This window comes from Capsicum annuum, chromosome 3 (genome assembly GCF_002878395.1).
Source record: "Capsicum annuum cultivar UCD-10X-F1 chromosome 3, UCD10Xv1.1, whole genome shotgun sequence".
Classification (NCBI taxonomy): domain Eukaryota; kingdom Viridiplantae; phylum Streptophyta; class Magnoliopsida; order Solanales; family Solanaceae; genus Capsicum; species Capsicum annuum.
Window position 1 is genome coordinate 138,900,660 of NC_061113.1, and position 11,734 is coordinate 138,912,393.

The window sequence follows — 11,734 nt, forward strand, 5'->3', positions numbered from 1 at the left end:
AGCTTGAGTTTGGATATCGTGAAACATGACATGGATCTAGGCACACAGCTATAGTTTTCGAGTACAAGTACCCCCAGGACTCAATGGAAGGAAAATGACACACATGACTAACTTGATCATAAGAGTAGAGTCCATAATTTATAATATCATAAGTAGGGATCTCATACTATGCATGGTTATCAACAATGTATTTCATGGAAAGGATTTCATATCACATGAAAGTACTTGCACAATCTTAATATCATGTTCATTGCATAATCATATTGGCAACACATACCAATAGCATGAAAGTTCATGTGGATTGCATGGTTACCATACATCTTGTTCATAAGTAGGATTTGCAATTAAACATAGCATAATCTCATAAGAATATTTCATGAGTATTCCAACAACATTTACAAGGCACATTATCAACATAGAAGTCATTGGAACGTAAGGGCATATCATGAATCCTTCACTTAGTCACAATTTAGCTATATTGCATGATTTCTAGTTTCTTAGGCATTTTATCAAAAACCTTACATGCATATCTTAAGCATAGGTGAAATCATCAAATTATACATCATGAACAACCAAATTTATATGTTTCCAACTCATATGATATCATAAAATTTAAATAAACATATAAAGATTCCATCTTGGGAATCACCCAATATCAACAACATGATCATCAACACCCAACAATATAGAAATCAAACTTTATAATGAAAAAGAGGGTTTTTGAACTTTATGGATGAAAGGGATCCATAAATTAACTCACTCATACCTTAGAAGGAAGATTCTTGATGATTGATGGGGGAATTTCCTTGAAATCGGATCTTCAAGCTTAGTTACGCAACCCTAGTTGTTTTTCTCATTTAGTTCTCTTGGATGATGAGCTTTGAGATGATAATAGGATTGTAATATGTTTAGAAGATATATATTTTGTAGGGTTAAGTTTAGGGACGTGTAAGGAGTATTAAAAGACTTAATTACCCTTAAAATAACTCAAAAGGGAATGTTTTTTGCACCTGGAACTGACTTAGGCGGCAGCCAAGTGATTTCCTAAGCTAGGTTGGGCGGCGCCTAACTAATCGCCTATGCTTGGATTGGGCGGCGCCTAACCAATTGCCTATCCTTACTGTCTCTCACGAAAATGGGCATAATTTTTTGCTCGGATATTGGATTAAGGCGAAATTGGTATCGTTGGAAAGATAATTCAATTATTTACAATTTGATGGGTCTAAATCAGACATAATACCACATTAACATCCAGTTATACTCATTCAAAGATGACCCTTGCAAAATCAAACACTAAAACTTGATGGATTCAAAAACTCTTAGCTTGTATTACCTTAAGTGACCCATATGAACATGCTTAATGCATCATAAGCTATCCTATCACTAGGATATTCATTGTAAGTAATGTACTCAAGTATGAATCACAGGATAGGAGATTTCATACTTAAGAATACTTATTCACTTCCTAGCTTAGAAATATATGGGGTATTATAATATCTCCCCCTTGGGAACATTCGTCCTCAAATGAGAATTTACTGAGAAGGGAAACAAGACAATAGAACCTGAACTAAACATGAAGAACTGAAACTTGATCTCATGACTGACATGATAAACATATTGAACTTGTGCATATCTGATGCACGGACAACTGACACATGAATGCATGACTGAGTATGAAACGGTTAATAGGTACCAAGTTTATACTGGAAACATGAATGTGGACTGAGTAAGATTAAGGAGAACTGTTACCTCGAGCTTGATCTAAGTTGGTGGGGAAGAGGTGAGGATACTTGGTACGCATATATACTTCTACTTCACAAGTAGCTCCCTCATGAGATTGATTTCGCCAAAGAACCTTGACTAGAGGGACTTCTTTGTTTCTCAATCTACGAGTCTGATAATCTAAGATTTCGACTAGAATCTCTTCATAGGAGAGGCTGTTCTGAATGTCGATGCTCTGAATAGGAAAAACAACTGCTGGGTCACCTAAGCACTTCTTTAGATACGAGACATGGAAGACTGGATGGACTAAGGCTAGATCTAAAGGCAACTCAAGCTCATAAGCTACCTTGCCGAAGCGACAAAGAATTCTGAAGGGACCGACATATCGAGGACTGAGTTTCCCTTTCTTGCTGAACCTTTTCACTCCCTTCATGGGAGAGATCTTAAGATAGACATAGTCATTGACCTCGAACTCGAGATCCTTTCTACGAACATCTGCATAGGACTTCTGTCGACTCTGAGTAGGCCAGAGTCTCTCTCTGATCAACTAAACTTTCTCTAAGGCATCTAATACTAAGTCAGGACCTATGATAAAGGCCCTACTAACTTCGAACCAACCAATCAGAGATCTACATCTCCTACCATAGAGAGATTCGAATGGAGCCATCTGAATACTAGAATGATAGCTATTGTTGTATGCAAACTCAATCAAAGGAAAGTGGTCGTCCCAAATTCCCTTGAATTCAATTGCACACGTCCTTAGCATATCTTCAAGATTCTGAATGGTTCTCTCTGCTTCACCATCTATCTGAGGATAAAATGCTGTGCTAAGATGGACTTGGGTACCGAGACCCTTTTGGAATGCTTTCCAAAAGTGAAAAATGAACTGGGTACCTCTGTCTAAGATGATAGATAGTGGAACACCGTGTAAATTAACTAACTCCCTGATATAGAGTTTGGCATAATCCTCGACAGAATAAGAAGTACGAACAGGAAGGAAATGAGCTGACTTGGTCATTCTATCTATAATGACCCAGACAGAATCATGCTGATGACGAGTTCTAGGCAAACCCATCACGAAGTCCATGTTAACTTCTTCCCACTTCCAAGTAGGAATGGTGAACTCTTGCATGGAACCACTAGCTTTCTGATGCTTTATCTTAACCTGCTGACATGTAGAGCACTTAGCCACAAACTCTGCAATATCTCTCTTCATCCTACTCCACCAATAGATCTCCCGCATATTGTGGTACATCTTAGTGGCCCCTAGATGAATAGAGTATTGCATACCATGCGCTTCTGAAGTATTCGCTGCCTCAATTAATCTACCCCTAGAACACATAAATGACCCTGACAACGAAGAACACCATCTCCTCCTTGGGACAAAACCTCTACTTTCTGATTCTGAACTGACTCTTTGAGCTTGACAAGGCTAGGATCCCTATATTGTTTCTCTTTTACCTCAGAAACTAGAGATGAATCTGAACTACTATGAACACATACACCACCCTCTGAAGAATCGACTAAGTGAACGCCTAGTCTAGAAAGCTGATGGATCTCCTGAGCCATCTTTTTCTTACTATCCTCAACGTGAGAAATACTACTCATGAAGAGTCAACTAAGAGTGTCGGAGACAACATTGGCCTTGCCCAAATGATAAAGAACACTCATGTCGTAATCCTTCAAGAGACCTAACCACCTTCTCTGGCGAAGATTGAAATCTTTCTGGGAAAAGGCATACTGGAGGATTTTATGGTCTATGAAGAAATCTACATAAACTCCATAGAGATAATGCCTCCAAATCTTCAAGGCAAAAACTACCATTGCTAACTCAAGATTATAAGTAGGATAATTCCTCTCATGTGGCTTTAATTATCTGGAGGTGTAGGCTATGACCTTACCATGTTGCATGAGGACACAACCTAAACCCACTCTGGATGTATCACAATAGACTACAAAACCGTCTGAACTAACTGAAATAGCTAGAACTAGAGCTGAGGTGAGTCGAGTCTTCAACTCTTGAAAGCTCTTCTCACATGAATCTGACCACTGAAACTTAATCTTCTTTTGAGTCAATCTGGACATAGGAGATGCAATAGAAGAAAATCCCTCGACAAACCATCGGTAATAGCCAGCCGAACCTAAGAAACTCCTAATATTTGATGGAGATACGGGCCTGGGCTAGTTTCTTACTGCCTCAGTTTTCTGAGAATCTACTCTAATTCCATAACCGGAAACAATATAGCTAAGGAATGCTACTAATCTTAGCCAAAATTAGCACTTGCTGAACTTAGCGAATGATTGGTGATCCCTGAGAGTCTGAAGAACAATCTTGAGATGGTCTGCATGATCACGCTCTGTGCGAGAATAGACTAAAATATCATCTATGAAGACAATGACAAACATGTCCAAGTACTGCTTGAACCCACGGTTCATCAAATCCATAAAAGTTGTAGGGGCATTGATAAGACCAAATGACATGACTTAAAATTCAAAGTGACCATACCAAGTACGAAAAGCTGTCTTTGGAATGTCACATTGTCTAACTCTGAGCTGATGATAGCCTGATCTGAGGTCTATCTTAGAGAAGTAACTGGCACCCTGAAGTTGGTCGAATAGATCATCAATCCTGGGAAAAGGATATCTGTTATTGACCATGACCTTTTTGAGTTGACGGTAATCAATATACATCCTGAGAGAACCGTCTTTCTTGTGCATGAATAATACTAGCGCACCCCATGGGGAAACGCTGGGTCGAATGAATCCCTTATCTAAGGGATCTTTTAAATGATCTTTTAGTTCCTTGATTTCTGCTGGTACTATTCTGTATGGCAAAAAAGAAATAGGTTGAGTATCCAAAAGAAGGTCTATGCCGAAGCCTGCTTCCCTTTCGAGAGGAATGCCTGGGAGATCTTTGGGAAAGATGTTTGAGTATTCATTAACAACAGGGACTTTTTCGAGGCTGGGATATTCAGAACTAGAATCTTTAACATGCACGAGATGATACATGATACACACACCCCTTAGAAATTATTTTCCTTACCCGAAGGTAGGAAACAAGTTGACCACTGAACGTTGAAATGCTACCCTTTCACTCTAGGACGGGCTCATTAAGGAACTAAAACTGAACTATCCTATTTCTGTAGTCGACTATGGCATAGCAGGAATGAAGCCAGTCCATGCCGAGAATGATATCAAAATCAGTCATCTCTAACTCCACTAAATCTGCTGACATGGATTTCTGAGATATCATAACCAAGCAGTTCCTGTATACCCGCCAGGCTATGATGGTTTTACCCACTGGGGTAGAGACTGAGAAGGGCTCTTCTAGGACTTCGAGATTGATTCTGAAATCGCCTGCTATGTATGGAGTAACAAAAGACAAAGATGCACCTGGGTCTAGCAAAGCATAAACATGAACATAGAAAATCTGTAACGTACCAGTAACGATATCAGGAGAATTTTCTTGATCCTACTGGGACTGAAGAGCATAGAGTCTGTTTGGGCGTTGCCTACTGGTAGCACTGGAAATGGAACCCTACTGGTTCGGGCGACTGGACTAAGTTGTAGAATAATTATGCTGGCCCTGAAGACTTGACTGCAGACATTCCCTAATCCTGTGGCCTGGCTTACCACAACCAAAACAGATATCACTACCGGCTCTGCAAATGCCCTTGTGGTTCTTACCACAAGTCTAACAAAGGGGATTCGTTCTGGCACTGCTAACACTGCCCTGATATTTAGAGCCTGGCGCTTTGTCTCTATTGCCGTCTCTGAACTTCAACACTGGAGCGCTGGCAGAGGAAGGAGCTGGAATGACTGACTTGGAAAGAAATCGTGAACGGTTTCCTCCATCTGACTTGGGGTGAGAAAAGTTAAAATTACCTAACCTTGATCTCTTGAAATTCCTCTATCTGACTTGGGGTGAGCTGGGTCATGAGTCTGGCTAAGGTCATATCATCGATCATTATAACAGACCTACACTCATTTACCATGCTATCGTTGACCCCTAATACGAACTTGCTCATCTTAGCTCTATTGTATGCAACCACATGAGGAGCATACCTGGCTAGCTGAGTAAATCTGAGAGAATAATCCCTAACAGTCATATTCCCCTGCCTGAGGTTGATAAACTCAAGAACTTTGGCTTCCCTCAGCTCTTGGAGAAAGAATCTGTCTAAGAAGGTTGTGACAAATTCCTCCCACTCGATAGGGCCTGTATCATCTAACCTCTCAGACTTTCATTGTTTGTACCAATCATGAGCAACATCCTGTAACTGGTAGGTGGCTAACTCATCACTCTCAATAGAAGTAACACCCATGATGTCAATGACCTTCTGGACTTGGTCAATGAACTCCTGAGGGTCCTCATCAGACTTAGACCTATGGAAAGATGGAGGGTTCATCCAAGTAAACTCCTGAATCCTAGCTACTTTGGGATTGGCCAATGGATTTCCCGGAATAAATGGTGGTCGTTCAGTCTATGCAGCCATAGACTGAGCAAGTGTGGTAAATGCGGCTCTAAACTCCGCATAGAAAACATGTTCGCCCAAAGGATCTTTGGGCTGAAGGAGATGGCTGGTTTCTTCTCTTTGGGGCCATGTCCTGGAATTAGAGAAGAATGAATTAGACTAAGAGTTTAACTTGTGATTATGCTCACTAGCATGACATGAATAATAAATAAAGGGGACTGTTCCTAAAACATCTTATAGCCTCTCGTACTTAAATGTAGCGCGCAATACACTCATGTACAAGACTCTACTAGATGTGGCTTTTAGACTTCTTAGGACTCTATTGAACCTGGATTTGATACCAAGTTTGTAACACCCCAATTTGCTGAACCAAAATGATACACGGTGCTCATGACCCCGAGGGACCACAAGATAATCTATGACTGATATCTGTACCTATATACTGCAAATCATGATATAATAATGTGGAATACATAGAACTATAAGGCCATAAGGTTCAACTGAATATAATCATATGGGTGAAAATACCCAAAACAACTCAATCTGAATGTAAATTTAAACATAAATCTGAAAGCTTCTAAACTATCTGAATAAGGAGTTGAAGAAATATGTCTCCAACGAACTCCATAAAATTAAAATGAAGAAATAAATCAATGTATCAAATCATATTATCCTCGAATCAATGAGGACTCACTGTGTTTCCACGACTGGAATGCTACCACTACTGCTGGGCTGGAGCTCATGTCTCGGAATCTATGGTGTAACATGAAAAGAAAGCACCATAGCACAAATGCATCAGTACAACTGGAGTACTGAGTATACAAGGAAGGTAGGCTAAACATAAACGGTTTCATGCATGAATAACACTAACTGACTAATATAAACATGGGAGTGCAAACACACATATATAGAAACTGGGATCGTGAATACGTGATAGAATGACCTGTAAGCTAATACATGGTTTACTGATAACTGTCATGACTGATGCTGAAGCTGATAACATGGACGACTGTATCTGACAGTCTTGTATATACTGAAATCTAAAGAATGCCCTGAATTCTTTTATTGAGATTGATACTGAAACTGTGGGAAGTAGTGTTTAACCAAAATGCCCCATGTATGTCGTTAGGGATAAGCAAGGTCTAATCTCTGCCCCGACTAGAGGGGTGTCAATACCGTGTCATGGGTAAGGACAGCCTGTGAGTGACCCTTATCTGGTGGGTACTCAATAAGAACGGTAGGAACCCTAAACTGACGAGTTAAGCTACCTCATTATCCCTAACTTGATGGGCTAAGATGTCTCAACCTACGCTGGCTACGTAGTTCTGAACACAAGGATGACTACTAAGAATCACACCCTGAACTGACGAGTGAGTTCCCATCCTTGGGTTCACTCGGTGCTAACCTCTACTCCCATCTGGAGGGACTGGACATGAATAACTAACTGTTCATGACTTAATTTTACTGAATTCCATTGACTGGCGGAATGTTGCTGATATCTGGCAACTGACTAAGATCATGAGGTTTTCCTGAGTCACATGACTGACTGAAGTCTATAGAATCATAGCTTGAGTTCGGATATCATGAAACATGACATGGCACTAGGCACACAGCTATAGGTTTTGGGTACAAGTACCCCCAGGACTCGATAGAAGGAAACTAACACACATGACTTACTTAATCATAAGAGTAGAGTCCATAATTTATCATATCATAAGTAGGGATCTCATACTATGCATAGTTATCAACAATGTATTTCATGGAAAGGATTTCATATCACATGGAAGTACTTGCACAATCTTAATATCATGTTCATTGCATAATCATATTGGCAACACATACCAATAGCATGAAAGTTCATGTGGATTGCATGGTTATCATATATCTTGTTCATAAGTATGATTTGCAAGTATTTCATGAGTATTCCAACAACATTTACAAGGCACATTATCAACATAGAAGTCATTGGAACGTAAAGGCATAACATGAATCCTTCACTTAGTCACAATTTAGATATATCGCATAATTTTTAGTTTCTTAGGCATTTTATCAAATACCTTACATGCACATCTTAAGCATAGGTGAAACCATCAAATTAGACATCATGAACAACCAAATTTACATATTTCCAACTCATATGATATCATGAAATTCAAAAAAACATATAAAGATTCCATCTTGGGTATCACCCAATATCAACAACATGATCATCAACACCCAACAATATAGAAATCAAACTTTATAATGAAAAAGAGGGTTTTTGAACTTTATGGATGAAAGGGATCCATAAATCAACTCACGCATACCTTAGAAGGAAGATTCTTGATGATTGACGGAGGAATTTCCTTGAAATCGGATCTTCAAACTTAGTTATGAAACCCTAATTGTTTTTCTCTTTTAGTGCTCTTGGATGATGAGCTTTGAGATGATAATAGAGTTGTAATATGTTTATAAGATATATGTTTCGTAGGGTTAAGTTTAGGGACGTTTAAGGAGTGTTAAAAGACTTAATTACCCTTAAAATAACTCAAAACGGAGTGTTTTTGGCACCTGGAACTGACTTAGGTGGCGCCCAAGTGATTGCCTAAGCTAGTTTGGGCGTCGCCTAACCAATCGCCTATGTTTGGGTTAGGCAGTGCCTAACCAATCTCCTATCCTTACTGTCTCTCACGAAAATGGGCATAACTTTTTGCTCGGGTATTGGATTAAGGCGAAATTGGTATTGTTGGAAAGCTAATTCGATTCTCTACAATTTGGTAGATCTAAATCAGACAAAATAATATATTAACATCGAGTTATACTCGTTCAAAAATTACCCTTGCAAAATCAAACACTAAAACTTGATGGATTCAAAAACTCTTAGCTTGTATTACCTTAAGTAACCCATATGAACAGGCTTAATGCATAATAAGCTATCCTATCACTAGGATATTCATTGTAAGTCATGTACTCAAGTATGAATCATAGGATAGGAGATTTCATACGTAGGAATACTTATTCACTTCCTAGCTTAGAAACATGCGGGGTATTACATGGTCGAAACGATCTTGGATTTAAAATCCAATTTTTCCATTGAGTCTGGAACGTCGATTTTAGTCTAGGGAGACTATTGGTTAAGGTACCAAGGATCCCGTACTAATTTTGGGCTATTGAGGAGATTTAATGAAGAATGATGAAACTATAAGTGTGGGCCCCAATTTTTTCCTAAACTATTGGATCTTATTCTTTGGATTCCAGATGAGTTGCGAGGATCAAAAACTTATTTTTGAGTTTGTTGTCATCTGGTGCAACTGCATTCCCGACTAAGAGTGTAGCGATCGTGGGTAGCATAATTGTGGGTTGTATGACTGCGATAGTGGCATCTCTTTAGCTGTAGGGGCTCTATAAAGGCCCCAAGATGCGATTGGGGAATTTCCCCTTCATTATTTTGACCTAGAATCCTTAAAATGTGTGTAATAATTAAAAAATTATCATGGTGGTTGGCGACTGGGGAGCTTAATTATCATCTTGTATCGCGATTATCTTCAAGATTAAGGTAAAAATTTCTTGAATTCATCCTTGAATTTCTTAGTTTTGACCCAAAACCCCAATTTAGCAAAGTGTTGATTTTAGAACAAAGTATGCTTAGTTCTCACCTATTCTTTAAGTTTTATGATTCCCTATTCATCTGTGAACATTGGGTTGGTCTCGAAAACTCATTTCTGTATGTGGAACCCACTTAGGGTTTGATGTCATTTATAGAGTCGACGCACAATAATGCAATATGGGTATCATTAGACTCGTAGTAATGAGTAGATTAAAGTTTGGATAGTTTGATGGAATTTTGGGGATTGTAAAGTGATGACGAGCATTTAGTGCAAGAAGTGAGGTTTATTGGTTTGGCCTTGAGGTAGGCTTCTGTCTAATTTTCTTCATAGATGATGTGTGATATATGTTGCGTGCAAATATGGATGTTTGGCTTGATTATGAGTGGGATGACTTGACCTTGATTGTTGATGTTTGGGGATTTGATGAGAGTTTTGGACACGTAAGATGGCATGTTAAGTATTTATTATCTAGTAAAGTTACCGCGCCTAATCTGCACCCTCCTAAAATTTTGGTATCAGAGCCTATGTTCTTTAAAGTTATGGAAGTAGTAAATATTTAGATTTATTTGATAAATTTGTTAATTATGATTTATTTGATAAAACTAGATTTAGATATTCCCCTAAAATATTATTTAGATGAATAACGTACAAAAATTACCAAAATATAAAGAATTAAAGCAAATAATATCTGAAAAATGTTAAGAATTAAAAATAAGGATAGAAAGACTACAATATAACATAATTGCCGGAGTTAGTAAACACTCAATAAATGCACAAAAATAAGAAATATCAAATTTAGAATCAACAATAGATAGTCTAGAATATACATACCAACATGATTTATTAACAATTAAATAAAAATGAACAAAGAAGAATTTATAATAGATGAAAAATATATGAAAACCATGAAGGATTAAAAATAAAAATAGTATTTTCTAATCTAGGAAGAAGGTATAAGAAAATAGGTGAACATTTATATTTAATGTTAGAAAAAGAAGAATTAAAATTAGAAGATAAGTTAGCAACTATGGTAAGGATAGAAAGAGAAAACGAAGAAATAGATAGAAAAAAGAAAATAGAAAAAATAAAATAACAAACTACAGAAGAAATACGAAAAATAGAAGAAACTAAAAATAGTAGGATTGCTGAATTAGAAAAAGAACTACAAATGCTAAAGGATCTGTATAAAAAACACAGAAAGAAAAAAAAGAAAAAAATAAAGAACAAAAATTATTAAATGAGATAAATCAATTTAAAGAAAAATTAGAAATAAACAATAAAGAAATAGAAACCAAGGAATTAGAAATTAATACAATAGATGTTGAAGAAACAGATAATTATGATTCAGAAGGGAGTGAAACATATACAAAAATCTTTAAAAATACAAAAAATTTAGAAATCAATGAAAAATAAGAAGTAATTAATGAACAAAACTTAGAAAAAAAAACATAGAAATAAATACTCTTGATAAAAAAGAAGATGAAAATATAATACCTAGAACATTAGAATTAAGAAAACCTACACATTATAAGAATAAATTTAAAAGATATAATATAAAGGATGAATATGACAAATGGACACCAAAATAAATAGTTAATAAAAATTATAACTTTTTAGACTTAGATTGTGTAATAGATACAGAAAAAACAATACAATTATGGATAAGATATATGACAAAACAATTATTAGATAATAATATAAATGTAACAGATGTACCAGAATATATGTAAAGAACACTGATAGGAACAGTGAAATTATGGTTTTCAAATCTAACTGAAAATAGTAAAAGAGTATTAAGAACTGACAAACCTACAAAAGGAACATCATCAACAACTACAACTAAATTAACACCTATAGAATTATTAAAAAAATATGAAATAACTATAAAAGATGAATTTAGCAGCATGACAACAACAGAAGAAAAACAAAATGAAGAGAAAGATACAAATAGGA